Source organism: Danio rerio, chromosome 24 (assembly GCF_052040795.2).
Source record: "Danio rerio strain M-AB ecotype USA chromosome 24, GRCz13ab, whole genome shotgun sequence".
In the NCBI taxonomy this organism is placed as follows: Eukaryota; Metazoa; Chordata; class Actinopteri; order Cypriniformes; family Danionidae; genus Danio; species Danio rerio.
The window spans coordinates 10,408,781-10,428,294 of NC_141044.1; the positions used below are offsets into that span (position 1 = coordinate 10,408,781).

General features: G+C 33.7%; 1 protein-coding gene and 1 long non-coding RNA gene across 9 annotated transcripts in view; both read left to right on the forward strand.

Annotated features, from left to right (window-relative positions):
* pou6f2 (POU class 6 homeobox 2) overlaps window positions 1-19,514 on the forward strand; it is a 232,754-nt gene that overhangs the window by 87,393 nt on the left and 125,847 nt on the right. The window lies entirely within an intron of this gene.
* LOC147831007 (uncharacterized) lies at window positions 10,936-12,328 on the forward strand. Its single transcript, XR_015524785.1, has 3 exons — window positions 10,936-10,962; window positions 11,003-11,605; window positions 11,764-12,328. It is a non-coding gene; the product is annotated as an uncharacterized LOC147831007 (long non-coding RNA).

Here is a 19,514-nt window from a genome sequence, read left to right on the forward strand (position 1 = left end):
TAAATTAAATTAAATTAAATTAAATTAAATTAAATTAAATTAAATTAAATTGAACTGATTCACTGACTAGAACACACATTTGGGACACCTTTTTGTGTCACTAAAGTGTTAAGGAAAGTTGTCTCGTCGAAAATGAGACTTTCCGAGAGAATGTGGGTTTGCAACTCGTAGAAAAGAGTAATAAAACTGCTTTTCAAACTGGATAAACAAAATAGAAATGATATAAAATACAATTATTAAGTTAAATCAAATAAAATAATGAAATAAAATAATATATAATTAATAAATAAAATAAAATAATAAAACTCAATATAAAATCAAATAAAATAAAACTGATGATAGATTCACTAGCAAGAATACTCATTTGAGACTCAGACATTAGATTTGCTGCTCCTTTTTGAGTCACTAAACAGTACAGGTTAAAGGAAAGTTGTCTTGCAGAAAGTGAGACCTCCCGAGAGAATGTGGGTTTGTAACTCTTAGGAAATAATAATAAAAACTACTTTTCAAACTGGATAAACAAAATAGAAATTATATAAAATATAAAAATTAAAAAAACAATATTAAATTAAATTAAATTTAATTAAACAGATTCACTGACAAGAACACTCATTTGGGACACCTTTTTGAGACACTAAAGTGTTAAAGAAAGTTGTCTCGCAGAAAATTAGACCTTCTGAGAGAATATAGGTTTGCAACCTATAGAAAATATTAATAAAACTGCTTTTAAAACTGGATAAACAAAATAGAAATGATATAAAATATAAATTAAATTAAATTAAATTAAATTAAATTATATTAAATTAAATTAAATTAAATTAAATTAAATTAAATTAAATTAAATTAAATTAAATTAATTATTTTCTTTTCAGCTAAGTCCTTTTTTTTTGTGGGTGAATGATAATAGATCCTAAAGTTTTTTTATTGAAAATGATGTCACTTAATAAATTTAAATTACAATAAAACTGTTTTAACTTTTATTGAAAGTGTTAAAATCCTAAAGGTCCATTTCTTACACCTGATATTTGGATGGATTCTACTGATATTCAGAAAAATGCTCAGAAAAATTTATGAGCTTTCTTTTTTCATTCTTCAATGTGCACTGAAAAAAAAAAAAAAAAACGATTCATTGGATTTACTACATTTTCTAAGGTGAGTGGTTGCAAACAGTTGAAATGGGCTGAATTGAAACAAACAAATTACATTTAGTAATCTTCAACTTAATTTGTTTGATTAAATTCATGAAGGTAAAGATGTTATTTAAATACGTCAAATTTATGGCATCAGTTTCATAAACGTGCTGTTGTGAATGAGCTGTCCATGGTCCTGAAGTGTTCATTTAGTGGTACAGTGTATATATGAAAACAATGTTTCATTATAAAAAAGATAAAGAGTAAAAGTAAAATAGGTTTATGTATTACGTGTACAATGCCAAGAAGCCTATATTAATCATATAGCTCTTTTATAAATCATATGTTGTAAAATTTGTCTATTAAGATTTTAACATTATTACCTCTTTTCAAAACTGGGGGCCGCCATGAATAGTGGAACATTCCTTCTATACCACACATGCAAATATTTAAATCCATCACAATGTAATCACAAATATGGCCAATTAACTGTACATAGTCTGTGAACTTTTTTTTTGTATTATTTAGAAAATTGATTGTATTTAATTTTACGTTAACAAGATAAAAGTTCCGCTTAAAATATATATAGCAGAAATGTCCAAACTAGTGCCTGTGGGCCATGGTAAGCTTTGATTTGGCCCACCATCTCATCTGAAAAGAGAATGATAGGGAGTACTGGGGAGAATCCCTTTAACAGAAATCGTCATTTTTAATTTAACGTAACCTTTTTGTCTATTTAATAGTTTTATAGCAAACATTGTTTAAAAAATTATTGTTTAAATTATACCGCATTAGTTTAGATAAAGCAATGTGTTTTTTTATATTAGGAAAATTAATTAGAAAATTACCCATGGCAAAACAAGTTGCTATATTTACCTTCAGCCCACAGCCCTCAATTAAGTTTGGTTTTTGGCCCTTCATAAGAAAAGGTTAAGGCACCCCTGATCTATAGAGAAAGACAGTGCTTTGAGTTGCTATGCTAAGGCCACATACCTGGAATTGCTTAAGGCCCCTACATCATCTAAATAAAAGTCCGCCCCTGTTTTACAAGAACAATGCAATGCTACATTTCACCAAGGCTGTATTTAGTGAACAAAACTATGCAATAAACATTACTGATGTGAAAACCTAAAACATGTTTTAAGAAAGCAGAATTTTCAGCAGCCATTACTTCAGTCTTCAGATGCACTGCACAAAACCACAATTGCTAAAAGAAACATTTATTATGATAATTTTAAACACATTTGTTCTACTTAATACATATGTATAAAATCATGATGTTTAAGGACACTTTGATGAATAGTGAAGAGTTCAAAAGAACCAAACTGTAATTGTAATGAGATCCCTTGCAAATGAGGAATACAACCAAAATCCATCCTACAAAGTTTCATAAATTGTTTAGGAAATAGTACAAACATGAACAGAGAATAGTTCAAGAATAAAATAAAATGTTAGTCTTGTTATTGTTCCGCCAGTAAAGAAAAGTAAATGAAAATGGTATCAAGAGATGTTGAGATTTTGTGATGGTATAAGGAACTTACAAACTTGTGAAGTGTCTAAAAATTGTTATATTAAATAAACAAAAGTAAAGCAGATCAAACTAATGGCAATAATCGATAATAAGAAGTGGTAACACTTTATTTTGATAGTCCATTTTAGTATTAGTAGACTGCCTGCCTAATATCTGTTGATATTGCACAATTCAACAAACATTTAACTGACTAAAAAGAAATTTTGCAAGTACATTTCAACTTACACTAACCCCAACCTAACAGTCTACTCAAAATCTAATAAGAATTAGTTGGCATGTAGATGCAATGTAACGAGCGGACCATCAAAATAGAGTGTGACCAAAGCTTCACGGAAGCTTCTGTGATGGTAGTGCACACAGAGGCAGATACATCCATAGCAATGGAAACTCTATCAATAACAGTAATCCAAACTCATTGTGTCACTGTGGCATAAAGACATGCTTTTAGACCTTCAGGTTCAGCCGGTTGGTGCATTTGCCGCATTTTCCTTGCCTAACTTAAGCCAATTGTAATAGTTTGTTTTGGTTCAATTTGGTATATCTCTAACTCTTGCTGAGCCTGGGGGATCAGAGTGAGCGCTCCTACTTGGCCCCACCCTGATTCTGAATTGTCTTTCCCATTAATCAAGCCTGTAAAATACCCAAAAAATCAATTCAAAATGATTATATGTAATAATCAGCAGCAGCTTCAGTCAAGCAGCTTGTTTTAATCCCTAAACATCGACTTCAAATAGAAATGGACTTTATTCTCTTTCTCTCAGACTCTCGACCCACATCTCTTGCTTTAACTTAAAGTACTGTATTCCCAGCATGCCTTCAACATTGTCCTTTAATGTTTCAGGTTGGAGGCACTTGTAAGAAGACTCATAGGGAGAGAGTCGTATTAAATAAATAAGAGTGATAAAATTGCCGGCGCCCTCATACATTTCAAAGCTAATGTGACTAGCAATGCACTAGCAGCACCTGCACACAGACTAGCGGAGGTAATTTGATTGATTTGTTATGACAGCAGCCAAATAATTGAGAGTGAGAGGTGGTGTGAGTGTGTGTGTGTTTTAGGGGGGTTACACCAAATGTTTCTTCAAGACAATCCAGAAAGAGACAAAGATTCTCATGTGCCGCTCGCTTTGGATATAGTTGCATTTTCTTTTCTTTTCCTTTGAGTTAATGCTGGGTGACTGCATATGACAGTGGCATTGCTGCAAAAAAATAACACAAATCGCATTGTACACAGACGCACGCAGTGAGGTTGGACTACACGCATCTCAAACAGAAAGCACCTCACGTCACAAACGTTAAACATCATCACACAACAAATGCATTTTACCACATCACGCTCAAATGAAGCATCTGCGAAAATTAGAAGTGTTAGCATGTCAGTGTGTTTTTTGAAGGCTTTTTCCTTTTCTGCTGGAATATCTCATGAAAGTATATGGTAAGACATAATGTATTTTATAAGGTTAAATAGCAAAGGTTTAAACATGAGCTAAGCAAGACTTCAGATAATAAGCAGCATATAAAACTTACTAAATTAGTCAACTTGTAATCATGTAATTTTATTTCTAGACCATCTGTCTTGATATTTTGCACTTTGTTTATCAAAAAGTGTTCTGTTCTTCAAGATAAGATGGATTATTTTGTCTAATTGGATTCTAGATTTTGGTTTTGGCTTGTATGGTGGTTGTAAATGGTCAATTTCTCTAATGATGCGAAAAATTTAAAAGTCAAATCTAACTTTTTTTTAAGATGGATGAAATTTTCTGAGGTAGCGTGTAAATCAGATTTACCCAACGTGAGATTGTGTATAAGGAAATTGAGAATTTTTTTTTGTTTAATATGTAAACATTTTGACTTTTATGAAATAAACACTCTACATTTGTGTACGCTGATAGAAAATAAGGTAAGAGAAATAGGCATCTCATCCAGTGTTTTCTCCCTATTTAAAGGCTTAGGGTTCTATTTTAACGATTTAGGCGGAAAGTCTAAAGCGCATGGCGCAAAAGCATAAAGGGTGTGTACGAATTTACTTTTGCTATTTTAAGGAAGGAAAAATATGTTCTATGCCCCAGCGCATGATTGAACAGGGTTCTGCTTATTCTCTTAACGAGTTAGGGGTGTGTTTTGAGCTAAATATGCATTAAACCAATCAGAATCTCATTACCCATTCCTTTTAAGAGTCAGTTGTGTCACGCATTTGCTATTCACACGACGTGTATTGGAAAACCTGAATGTTTCGCTTGCAAGAAAACAGTTAAACAGACCATCTGCAGCGTGAGGATAAAGAACGAGCCTCCTCTGTTTAGCCTCTTTACTTTCGCTTTACTTTACTTGTACTCTTTACTGTACTCCTTTACTTTCGTGGATGAGAAAACTGTGTTGTACGCACTCCACTGACGATATCCATTAGCCTACATATTTAATTTCGTTTGTTAAGCACAAATATTTTTCAAAACAATTTCTAAATTCAGTTCTAATTTCCAGCAATTGAATAAACGAACAATAGTAACAAAGTATGGTCAAAAAATTTAGTTATATCCAAACACACATCCTATTTTTATGCTCCATATGATAAAGCATACGTCTTCAAAACCCAACAGGTGGACAAAACTTGTTTTTATTAAAACAAATATAAAAATGCATATGATAAAAATTACTACTAATAATAATGATTTTATACAAATGCAAATTGCCATGAATAAACTGAAAAAAGCCCCCCGACATGAAGAAGTATGGAGGCAGTGGTTATTTATGTAGAAAATAATATTTTTTGTAACATTTTAATCCTTTAATTTTTTTTCAAACGTAAAGATACTGTACATTCTGTGTGTACTAAGCAATGTGTAAGCCTTTGGAGCCTTATTTTGTGCATATCTAACGCACTCTGCGTTGGACTTTATACCAGGCAATTGGTCAATATCGTGGTCTATTTCAGTTTCTCAAAATGTGTCAACAATGCGCATCAACACACCTACTTTTTATTTTCAGACCGGAACTTCCATGAGTCAACAGTGTAGAGCAAGTTTATTTGCCTTTTAAGGAATGTGGTGCAAAATGTTACAATTTAATGTTGTGCTAGTCTGAAAAAAGAAACAAATCGCGCCCTGTTTTCCACTTTATTTTGCCAGTTGTATGATAGGGCCCTTTATCTAATTTACAAGTTATCAGCATTTATATATTGTAGATTATGAATGTTTACATTCATTTATGTACATAATCTTACACTGATTCTTATAAACATTGTGCTTTAACATTTTAATTACAGTCCTTTAAAGTCAGTGTGGACTTAAAATGTTTTTACTTGCTAGCGCACATTGTTACTTTTTAACAGAATGAATAATCTGTTCAAGTTAATCCACTAATTTTTTATTTTATTTTTGGTAATCTTCACGTCTTATTCGCTTTCACTTTTGGAGTTGCGGTCCTTCTCTGTTGACATTTTACCAATGAAGAAGGGATGAAAATTGAGGGGGGGGGGGGGGGGGTGTAAAAGAAGATTATAAAAGACAATATTAATGCTAATCGAATTTGGCTATGTCCGTTTCGATCGAGGAGGGTATGTTGCTTCAGCCCCACTTTGGTAAAAGCAAAAGAGACACATTTGCTCAGTATAAGCCGAAACCTGGATATACCATCTTACCGTTAGTTTGCTATGAGGGAATGATGCACAAATTTTTGTTGGAAGTACATCAACATACTGAAATAAAAGTCTCTGCAACTTCTAATTCTTTACCTCTGGACTTTAAGTGGCACATTACAACTAGCCACAAATAGAATTAAATTATGTCACAGTAGTTGGGTTTTAATCAGTGGTTGCTAGAAAATAGTAGACCTGTTTGCGTCAATAGCCCGTGTGAAAAAAAAAAAAAAAAAGCATTAAGGGCATGGAGTGTCCTTCGGGTGTCAAGTAAGATCTAACTGTTAATGTTTGACATATTGCTAGCGTTTGTCATCTTGAAATGGCTTCACCAGCCGCCTGTCCTGCCACATACTGTTCAGTCCTACATGACTGGTGGCACTGTCACTCTGTTTAAACTGTGAAAAGAGGAGAAATTGCAGAGAAAGAGGGAGAAATGGAGGGGGGGGGTGTGAAAGAAGATTGGAAAAGACAATAATAATGGTAATCGGATATGGCTTTGTCCGTTTCGATCGAGGAGGCCACGTTGCTTCAGCCCTCCTGTGGTAAAAGCCAAAGAGACACATTTGCTCAGTATAAACCAAAACCCGGATATACAGTACGCCTCTGCGATTCTGCCGGGATTTAGCCTTCCTCCACTCATCCATGTTCGATACATATTTTATGGTAATTGCATCAGTCTCCAAATAATTGGGAAGTGGCAGTAATGTTTTTTAAAGGAGTGAACTGGCAGTTTTCTCTTCCCGATGAAGAACTGGTGCAGGGAGGCCTGAAATAACTTAAGCCTCTCAAACTGGCATTAAATTAAAGCTATCGTTTAGAGCGCGTTCACTGCGCCTCCTCCCAAACCGCTGAGACTACAGCTCTCCGGAGGAAGAACGTCTGAAGCAAAGCCACATGTTTGAGTCCAGTTCTGCGCCCATGTTCACTCAGATATGTAATGAAAGAGTAGGAGGGTGTTGGAGTAAAGGATATACATATATACAGCAAACGCTTTCGGACAGGCATGGGATACATGGGATAAAAAAAGCTATTAAAGTAATGATGGAGTTGACGTGGAGGAGGAAGGAGAAACATATGAGGTTTTTAGAAATATTGGAATGGGAGATTATTGTGTGTGTGGCGTGTATTTGCATGTAGGTGTTTGTCTGCTTGAAAGTGTATGGATAGTTGCCAGGATGGTTGATGGTGAGTTCTGAGTGGGTGGTTGTTGTTGTTGTTGTTTTTTTAGCTTTGGGCACTTATAAGTGTCAAATATGTATTTTGTTTTAGGTTTTTTATTTATTTATTTTTGGTTTTCTGTATTTATTTAACAAAAAAATTAATTTAAAACAAACAGATTGCAAACATGTAAAACAAACAGTCATATTTTAACATGTTTTGTACCATTTTCAAACCAATTAACTATATTATTAAATTTTGCTATTAATAAAACTATAATTATTGGGGAAATCGAGGAAATATGAAAAAAAAAAGATTTAAGGATTTCAACTTTAATTAAACTAGGATTTAAATTGTGGTAATATTTTAATAATTATTATAAAATATTTCAAAGTTCTGACTTTGACATCTGTCAATCTTGCTGATATGTTCTGACATTTTGCATAACAGAAATAGAAGTATATAATTAAAAAGAATATATAATTTCACAAATTCATGAATTTTCATAATAAATGAAACAATACAAGTTTCATTTATAATTTATTATTAAATCTGTTTTAATTTTTTTATTTATTTAATTTTTTATTTTATTTCATTCATTAAGTGCAATACATATACAATACAATAATTATTAGCTTTAACGCCCCCTTTACAAGAGGTATCAGAATCAACACTTACCGTTCACTTTAAATAGGTTTCGTCAAGCATTGCAAACTGAATTGTAAATCCGTCGACGTTTCTTCAGTGGCGTTGGCGCTGCAGAAGTTGGGACTTTCTCAATTTTTCAAGCGCCAATGGAAGTACCAGCCAATCAGATCGCTTTATGAAAATACCCCAGCTCAGACAGTGGCCGAATGTGGATTAATTTCATTAGCTGATGCTGCTATGATGATCACATCAGCACCAACTTCAGACATGCTCTAAGTCAAGCGTTGATGCTGAAGCCCTGTGTGAATCAGGCGGAAATATGCCCAGGCATGCTTTCATGACATGATGACTTTATATTATTAGTTAGAATAAATAAAACTATACCCATAGTAAAAAAACGCAATTATTTTATTTTACTTTTTTTTTTTTTTACTTTTTTACTTATTTTATTTTATTTTATTTTATTGTTATTTTATTTTTTTATTTCATTTTATTTTGTTTTATTTTACAAAATAAAGCCATAATCATCTATCATTATTTGTTTTCACTTTTTTTCTGCCTTGTTTTATTGGTAATCTTAAACCAGATTCACCACAATAAATATTAAAATTTAATATTTCCCTGTTCATTGTAATAAAATATTTGAAAACAAGCATTTTTTTCATAGTTACAGCTGAAATGCAGAAATATTTTCTTTGTTGGGGTTTTCGAGTTGAACAACGCGTATCTCCCAAGTCTACTACTAACAGTAAGAGGTTTGATAAACCAGTTAGAATGAGTTCTAAAACCCTTTAACTGTTATAACTCAACCCTAGTCATTCAGCACATCGGTACTATATACTCCAGTTGTAATTTTCAGTACCTTGCTCCCTCAAACCTATTAAAATCCTTACATAGACTTCAGAGACACATTTCATATGCTTTCTGTTGTCAAGTTCTGGAAATGGAAATTGATTGGTGATTTACATGGTCAGTGAGGGGAGCATGAACTGACGAAACATTGTAAATGAAATATTAGAGTCAGAGCAAGCAGAAGGCAAAAGAGAGAGATGGTAATCTGTGGGGACTGTTATTCCTGTCTGGAAGAACCAGCTAGCGTTTTTACATTTATCTGGGTTCTGCATGACTCGTAATGCTAATGGTAATTTCATGGGAGTGAAACGGAATGAAAATGGGGTTATCACACTCCACTGACAATGTGTGATTGTGCTCTGTCACAGGACCTCGTAAACCATATTTCATTCTTTTGTGAGTGTGTTTGTGTGTAATGTGACTTATGGCTCAAACTCCCCTGCAAATTCACTCTATAAGAGCTCACCGTTTTGGCTGAAACAATTAGACTAAGAACGAGAACAAAATTGTTTGTACACAAAAAAAAAAATAACACAGTAAGTCAAATTTACTTAATTTTTCTTGTAGGTATTTTTTACATACACTTTTACTCACAATACTAATACAATTTAAATAAATTCAGTTACATTTAAACTTAGTATATCGAAGTAAAAGTATACTAACATTAAACTGTTGTTATATAATTCAAATGATTCTTTGAATAAAGACACTAAAACATATTATTGAAGTAATGTTGTTCACGTTGTAGATATATTCAGGGTTCAACACCAAGGATTTTTTCTAATGGCCCGATTGGACAAGTGGTTTAGATTTTTGCCCTTCCAAAATGTTTACTGGCCCCAGCAAAAAAAAAAAAAAAAAAAGAAAAGAAAAGTTAATTGCTACTTCTTAGCCACGTATTTTAAATAAAGTGTTAAAAAATAATGTCTGTGAATCTAGTATCAAAATATTTTAGAAATGTTAGCAGTAAAATATAGCAGTATGGGAAATGTGCTGGTATTTTATTGCAAAACGAAAGAAGGCTGACTTAAAAGTGACTGCAAACTATGCAAAACATCACTTCATTTTTTTTGTGTTGTACCCATGTAAATATCTGTTTCCACAATGTTAGAAACAGACAGTTTTCTTTTAGCCTCGTAATTTTATGTTGCTGTCACTTTGCTGTTCTGCTGTTTACCAGGTTATAGAAAAAAAGGTGCTCAAAACATCCAATCAGAAAAGAAGAAATGAAAAGCAATATGGTGTTTACGACTTCACAGAGAAGGTAGCATTCAAAGACTTAAAAGCACCATTTTTTTCTCGATTCTAATTTAGTGACCCGATTGGGCCAGTAATGATTCTGTCTACTGTCCTGAGCATCTCTTACGCTGGCCCTGGACCATCAGGCAGTCCTTATTGTTGAGCTCTGATCTACTTAAACTATATTTAAATGCCAGTGATGTTTAGTATATTTCTACAATCATACTTAAGTACTACGTAAGTTAAAGTCAACATAGGCTCATTCTGAAAACGTGCCCTTATATACATTTCTGACGATCGCGGGTTATGTAGCCAGAGCTGGGTATGGCTGCATTTCATGTTTAAATCAAAGGATTGAAGGATGGAGAGGTATGACGCTGTTCATTTTCTCACTTATCAGCTGACCACTTACCTCAATATAGACAGCTTTTTCGCTGTTATCTGTTTGTCCGATAGCTCGACACATTGGTCGGCGGACTTAAGATGCAAAGCGAAGTTGACTGACAACAGTGTTCGAGTTCAGTGAAAAATGGTCCCAGAAATCAAGTAAAACAAAAGCTAAAAAATAAAATAAATAAGTAATCTGAAAATGTAGTAAAAATCAGGTGAGGGCTTTTCTGTTTCTTGAGTGCGTTTTAAAATACTGCAGTTGTGTTTAGGTAAGGTTGTGGGCGGGTTAATCAGTGCTTTTTAAAACGCCATTGGCTGGGTTTTGGAAGAAGGAGAGTGGGTGGGATTAGTTGGTTGGTCAGTCAGTAAGTCAGTCAGTCAACAGCGACCTCTTGTGGATTTACGTGAGAACAGCAGTCGTGAATGGCACTCTCTGACACTCTCTTTTAAGATCTGAAAAAGTGTACACAGCAGCCACTGAGATTCGCTAAAACAAAAACTGCAAAACAAAAAACGTAGCTTCTGGAACATATTTGGCTCTCTCCAGAAATGTATATAGTGGTACGTAATCAGAATGAGCCTGTTTTGGTTAAAGTATGCTTTTAATCATTTTATTTGTAGTGTACATTATTTGTTTACAATTTTATTTAGTGCAACAAATATTATTGCACTTACTTGCATTTAAGTTTGTTTTTAGAACACTCAAGTACATTTATTTTTCTCTTGAGAAAAAGCAAAGAAAAATAAGCAAAAAAAAAAAAAAAAACACTAATGGCCGCCGGTTATCCAGAAAGTTAGGACAGATGATGCACCTAAGCAGCAGTGTTCTCACTAGGCATGGGCCAGTATAAGATTCTAACAGTATGATAACCTTGGATAAAAATATCACGATTTTACGGTATTGTGATCGCTGCTCTAAAATATGTTCTTTTTAAATATCTGGGTAAAAAACACAAACTTTTTTTCCTTTTTGAAAACAATATATATATTTTTTTAAAATATTTAAAGTGTTTTGGAGCAGTAAACATTCATTCATTCATTTTCTTGTCGGCTTAGTCCCTTTATTATTCCGGGGTCGCCACTGCGGAATGAACCGCCAACTTATCCAGCAAGTTTTTACGCAGTGGATGCCCTTCCAGCCACAACCCATCTCTGGGAAAAGCAGTAAACATGTCTAGGCTAAATAATTGAAATAAATCATTGACATCTGCTGTCTTCATTATTTTGAATTTATTTTTATTTTAACAGGGACAATGCTCATTAATAAGCAGCAGATTTTTAAAAGCACAAACTTCTTTACAATTTAAAACGGCATATTTGTATATTTTTTCTGCTGGAGATACTGTTGTTCTAAAAAAATGTAAATGAAAAATCTTGCACACACCTTAGGAAAGGTAATACAGAAAATTTTGACTGTTTTAAAACCTTGATTTTTCCAAACCGCGGTAAACTTTGAAAACGGTTATCGTTCCATGCCTAGTTCTCACAAAACTCAGCTCACAGCAACCACACTGCAATCACAAAGTGACCAAATCACCACACAACTCCAACCACCTTTTCTCCACCGCCATCCACACGGTGCAGGGAACCTGATGGTACAAAGCAAATCCAAAATAGAAGCTACAAAAGAAAGAAAGGATTAACAAATGAAAATACATATACAAACTCTGGACAAACTCATGGCATAATAAACAACCCAAATTCACATACAAAAAAGGTCGAAAAGAAAAGATTCTAAAATTTACTTAATTGAGTGCTAATTCAGAATCAGTTGTTTTATTGTTATCTTATTCTTGCCTGAACTAACTTATGCAATGTAGAAATTTATTTGCTTTTCTGTATTATTTACTTTCCAGAATAGTGTGTGGGGACAGTTTGTTATGACCTATACACCTTCTTATGAAAGTGAATGATATTTTATGCAAAAATATGCTAATTAGTCTTCTAAACGGATGAAAGCAAAGAATGTTTGGGCTTTTGGAGTGGCACGCTTTGATTTAATTAAAACAGTCAAAAAAATCATACTTTAAAACTCTACATTTCACTCTGTGCAGAAAGTCAAACGTTGGCATCATTACAACACCCCGGGAAGTTTTAAAGAAACTCTGAAAAATGCGTAGGTGTTGAAATAAATTTTTGCTCCAGCCACTTACGGCTTAAAAGAAGAAACATTTGGTCAATAAAGTACAGTGAAATCTCCAAATGAAAACAAGTGTATTGAATGTCCAAAGCGATCAATAGCAACCTCGCAGCTTATCATCGCCGACTTACAACGGAATCAATAAAAAAACCTACACAAATCTGGCTTCGTCATTACGACTGCGCCGTTCAATCAATACCTAAAGAATCAGCCTATCAATACACATCACAGAGCGTTTTAATACAAGTGCTGTAACTTTCTTTTCCTCTGGCTCCAGCCTCTGCAGGCGCATTAACAATTCAATCCGGCGGAACGTATTTTAATAAGGATCACTATTCAAGCTGATAGTGAGTGACACATGATAAGCGTTGCATTTGTCATTTCATATCAGATGAAAAGCCTAAATATGAGAGGGTCCAGAATTTGACCCTTTCGTTCGGGTGAAGGTCTAAATCTCAGATAACGCCGCTTTCTCCTCTCTGGGAAACACAAGATGCTGTGGTGATTTCTGACACGGCAGATGGTGCTGAAACCAAGCCTTTTTTGGAAGCTGCAGACAGGCTAAAAGCTATCTGCGGTTTCTAATTGCCATCTCAGGGCCTAATTACGTTAATTAATAGATGTGCTTTCTGGGGAAGGGCTTGGGATTCAAGGGTCTTCCGTAAGTGTTAAGGGGCCCTAAAAGGCCCCAGAGGAAGGGCAGGCTGGAGTGTAATGGTCCCTGAGGGCTCCTTGCTGAAAACACAGCAGGCGCATCAGGGTTGGATCATGTAGCTGGTAAGTAGACCACAGACGCGAGAGAAGAGGAGATATCGGCACATTAAACTCGTACATCTTTCACAAACAGGGCCGAGTGTTGGACACCGCAGCAGGAGGAGGGGTTTGAAGGCAAAGAGACGCACTCACTGTCATTTTGTCCTTAAACATGGGACTTTTCTTATCATTGGTTTTACATCTTTGTTTTTTTTTAACACTTTACAATAAGGTTGCATTCGATTTAGTTATTTATTATATTTACTGGAATGAACAATATATTTAGTAATAATTCATCCTTGTTGTTGGGCAGTGTTGGGGAAAGTTACTTTTGAAAGTAATTCATTACAATATTGAGTTACTCTCTAAAAAGTAACTAGTTGCGTTTCTTAGTTACTTTTTATCGTAAGTAATGCATTACATTACTTTCGATTTTTTTTTTGCTCCTTTTTTTGACCTGACAAGGGCTTGATCTCTTTCAGAACATGCTTTTTTCTTTCCTTTTTTACAGTTTTTCCCAATTGTTTACACACATTTTCTAAAAGCATGTCTCATATTGTCAGAACTCTACACACATCAAAAAACACACATACATTGAGCAAAACCCTTCAATTCTCCTGCAAAGTTAAACTTTACATTCAAAACAATGTAATTTCTTCTCAAAATGGTGTTTTGTTTTCAAATGACACGCAAAAACATCACATGAATAGACATTTATAAGAACCAGTTGATTACTAATGTGCTTAATGTAAAACACTATAACCACTTTTTCTCCATTCATCATAATGACTTACTGTAAGCCTTTTTTGCTCAGTGTTACACTTACTACAGACAGTACATAAGCCTACATAAGTGTGTTGTAAAATATTTTAGGATAAAACACAAATACACGGCACCAAATATATTTTTACTGTATTTTACCCACAAAAACAGTGTACACAGTGTTCATCCCAACCAACACAAAGTTGCACATACTATAACATGGTCTACATATACCATCAGCAAGAGTATTTACAAAATACAGTTACAGTAATATATAATATATAATATTATATAATATATAGTATATATATATATATATATATATATATATATATATATATATATATATATATATATATATACATATATATATATATATATATATATATATATATATATATATATATATATATATATATATATATATATATATATATATATATATATATATATATTCAATTCAATTTAATTTACCTTTATTTGTATAGCACTTTTATAATGTTGATTGTGTCAAAGCAGCTTCACATAAAAGATCATAGTAAATTGAAACAGTGTAGTTCAGTATTTAGTGTTTAAGTTCTGTTCAGCTCAGTTTAGCGTGGTTTATTAGTTACTATTGAGGGCCTAAACACTGAGCAGCAAATCCATCGATGCATAGCTCTACCAATCCCAAACCATGCAAGCTAGTGGCGACAACGGAGAGGGTAATATATATATATATATATATATATATATATATATATATATATATATATATATATATATATATATATATATATATATATATATATATATATATATATATATATATATATATATATATATATATAAATTGTGTAAATTTCAGTCATACAAAAGTCCTCAATAGGATTGAGGAATGGAGAATATGGAGGAAGATAAACAACAACAACAACAACAAAAAAACGTAGGTGGACAGTGAACCAGTTGTAAACCAGATGAGCTCTATTTACTAAATTGCAGTTATGTGTTACATGTTTTTACCTACATATGTGATGATTTATTAATCAAAGTAGGACAACTGACTTTACAATTTGGAATGACAGTGTACCTTGTGAAAACAAGAGATTTTCTGCATGAAAATTGTGCTAATTGCAGAGAATTGTGTGTAATGTTTAAAAAAAAAAAGTGTGTTTTAAACCTGCAATTTGAGTGTAAAGCAGGAGTTGTGCTTGTAGTTTAGCAGAATTGGTTCAGGGGGTTGGTGCATCAGTTACATGTTGGAGTCATTGTGTCTGTAGTACAAGTAATTATGTGTAAACAACTGTAATAGAGGAGCTCTGCAATTAGCAACACACTGTGTAACCTTTATTTATCTTAAAAAAAAAACACACATAAAAAAAGGATGTGATCGTGCCCCCAGAGCTATACATGCTGTATATAGAGATTATTGAAAGTTTAACGCAGTGTGTTTGCTACTTTTGTACTTTTTTGTATTACAGTTTTTCCAGCTGCTTACACATATTTTCAAAACAAAGACTCCTTTTTTAAAACTCTACACACAATTTTCAAAATTGCACATACAAAATGCAAAATGCCTCACATTTTCTTCAAAATGTAACGCTGCATTCAAAATACCATAAACACTTGTCAGAATGAAGCATTTGCATCAATTGGCAAACACTTTTTCATTATAGTAAATGTTTGCATATACCATGTAAACACTGTTGTTCTAAATCTAAAGCTCTGTGCTCTTTTATAGGCTTTTTTGTAGTTCAGTACAATGTTTTACAGTGAAAGAAAACAGGGGAACAGGTACACTGTAAACACCAATGGAATAAAGTAACAGAAAATATTTATTAGGCCAAGCATTACTGACATATACAGTAGCATACAAAAAAAAACATACATACTGTATGTAAAAATGCCAAAAAAAAAAAAAAAAAAACATGTAAAGCGAAAGTATATTCTCCAGAATATAGTAAAGAACACAATTGTATGATGGGGGGTCTTGGGAAAAGCGTCCATTGTCTTTACAATCTTATGGTACAATATACTTCCCAGTGCCAGGCGAGAAGAATTCCTATGTTTTTTTCTTAAGGAATTTAGGATTTAGAAAAGGTAAATCAACAAACCATTTGTTTGGGGTCCTGTCACCTTTGACCTTGGCCTGTACTACAGTAATGGGTTAGTGATCAGTTAAGAAATTAATGTTTCCACATTTGAGGAGTGTGTGTGTGCGCGCCCAAGTAAATAAGTGTTGCATTTTGATTGGTTGTGTTTGGAAAAGGGGAAGCAAGTAGCAAGTAGATTTTTGTGTTTTAGCTAGAGAATTGTGTATAGAGTTTTGAAAAAAGTTTTCAAGAGTCTGAGAAATCGCTTCTGGTTGTGGAGATTTGCAGTGTAGTTTTTGAGTTTAGCTGAAGGGTTTCAGAAACTTTGTGACATGAAAAGATTTTGCGTTGAAGCAGTTGGAAAAAACTGTAAGTAAAAATCATGGTCCATTAATACAATCCTCTTTTCCTTTTCTTTGATGTGTTTAAATAATGAACACATTCTTTCATTGACTGCGTCATTCATTGTGACTTTAATTTTAATTCAGCAATTTATTTGTTTAAAACTAATTAATTAAACTCTAAAGTAACTACTAACTTGCTCTTAAATTTTTTTTAAAAAGTAACTAAAATATTATTACTTATTTTTTAAAAGTAATGGTTTACGTAGAAAAGCAATATTATTATGTAATTTGTGTTACTTGTAATGTGTTATTCGCAACACTGTTGATGGGAGTTAATAAAATTAAAGTTGATTATATGTAGGTCATGTTTACCTACAATGCATTAACTAATGTATACAGGCATGACTTTGGATTTTAATAATGCGCTAGTAAATGTTGAAGTTTGATTAATAAATGCTGTACAAGTATTGTTTTGGTTCATGTTTGTAAATATGTTAGCTAATTCAACTTTATTGTAAAGTGTGGTCTTTGTTTATTCTCATTCTGTCATTTTTTTAGTTCTGCTTTCTTGCTTAAAGTGCAAAAAATAGTAAATGTTCTAAAAAGAAGATGTCATTATACATCATCTTAATGTTATTCTGTAAATTTAGAATTCCCTGAGTGTTTTAAAAATCACTTTAAAATGTGAACATGTAATCCTTTATTTTATTTGTAAATTATAGAATTAACAAGACATTGTCACTTAAAATCTAGCAATTTTTTTTCTATCATTATGTATTAATAGTGATGAAAATAATATATTTACGGTAACAATTTAATGTAAATTAATAGTTATTAAAATTATTTAAATTGTTAAGTAATAATTTATAACAACTAAAGGATGTTTTTTATACTTGTAGTATTGTGATTGTCTAATATCACAACAACTAAAAAAGATTGTAATTTTTTGATACATTTTAAGATTTAAATAATCATTCATTCATTGATTTACTTTTCGACTTAGTCCCTTTATTAATCTGATGGTGTCACAGCAGAATGAACTGCCAACTTATCCAGCACACGTTTTACACAGCGGACGCCCTTCCAACCGCAACTCAACACTGGGAAACATACATTCTTGCACACACTCACATACACTACAGCCAATTTAGCTTATTCAATTCACCTGTGCTGCATTTGGACTGTGAGGGAAACTGGAGCACGCGGAGGAAACCCCTGTGAACATGGGGAGAACATGCAACTCCACACAGAAATGCCAACTAAACCAGCCCTGATTCGAACCAGCGACCTTGCTGTAAGGCGATTGTGCTACCCACTGCACCACCATGCTGCCTTAAATAATACTAATAATGATGATAATAACAAAGTTCAAATCTAATTAAATAAACCTATTGATGAATGACTGGAAAAGGGGTCTGGAATCACGGTACAGTACAGATATGATAACAATATCATATTATATCATAAAATAAGTATATTTTATGCAGATTACAATTGAATGTTTTCTCATTAAAACCAGTATAAATATTTTATATTAATTTTATTTTAAATCTTATATCATAAACAACATTTTTGCAAGTTGAAATCTGTTCTTTCAGTTGGCATCAACAACATTAGCAGCAGCAACAACAAAAAAGCTCTATTTTTTAAATTGACGTTTCTCATCTTAGATATTTAATATCACAATAACGTCCTCAATCATGACCTTCCTTCAAATCCAACAGGGCTGCGTCCACACAACATGCGCCCAGGCTGTGTACATTACAGTACTTCATCATGACAAATCTCCTCTCTACGATCCCTGTGTGTGATATTAGCCATGGCGCGTTCTATTCGGCTTCCCAGCCTGGGCAGTTAATGTTAAAAAAGAAACAACGTCCATCAGCTAATAGGAAATCTTTTGTTCTTCCCCACATCCCATCCCACATTTCTTTCCTTCTTTCCCTCCATCTTTTTTTCTAACATTTTCCACTCCCTCCTTCCTTCTCCTATACCCATCATGCCGGTTGTCGGTGTCCTGCGCGAGACGTGCGCGTGTTCATCCGGGCCGCATATATTTGCTCTGATGATGTATTGTCCTGCTGAGGAGTTTCATTTACTGTGGCTGGCCTCTGCTGAACCTGTTGCTAGTCACTGAGCACGATAAGCGCATAAGTAGCACGCCACTTCATTCATCATGTATCGCTCAGACCACTCAAACACCTCATAGGCCATGCAGGAGAGAAACTACTAAACCGGCAGAAAGCAGCACGCCGCTTTTCTCAAACAGCTGAGGTCGTATTAAACACCATGTACTTGCTGTTCCCCCTGAAGAATTGTGAAAGGAAGTCTGCTGTTTAAAATGTTGTTGCAAAACTGTTTGCGAGCTCGTAAAAGGGTTCAGTATATGTCAGGGACCAAAATATTGAGTCGAGCAACGCACACAAATTTGTACACTTTTGATTGTTGGGAATAATTCGTGGATGGGATCAGCGGGTGCCTTTTTTACTTGCGTTTTAGTGCTGGATTGGGTTTTATTAAAGTGCATTAAGAATCACAAGCGGTGTCATGTCACTTAGAGCTTTACGTTTCAACAGACCGACTGCCCGCGGGCTCTTCGTTCGGTAGCGCGCAATACTGCTTACATGCTCCGCAAGACAAGCAAAAGGAATAATTAAAGAGGTGAAAGATAGCGGGAGAAGGATCCAGGGCAAATCCTATTGTTTATAGTCGTTTCATTCCATTGAAACTTCTTTTTCTTTTACACACTTTCTCCGAGCCCTGGTTTAAACACCCCAGATTTTTTTTTTTGGTTACATGCATACACATTTTTCGTCTTGTGTTTTCAAAGGGCAAGCACAATGCAGGCAGCGAACAAC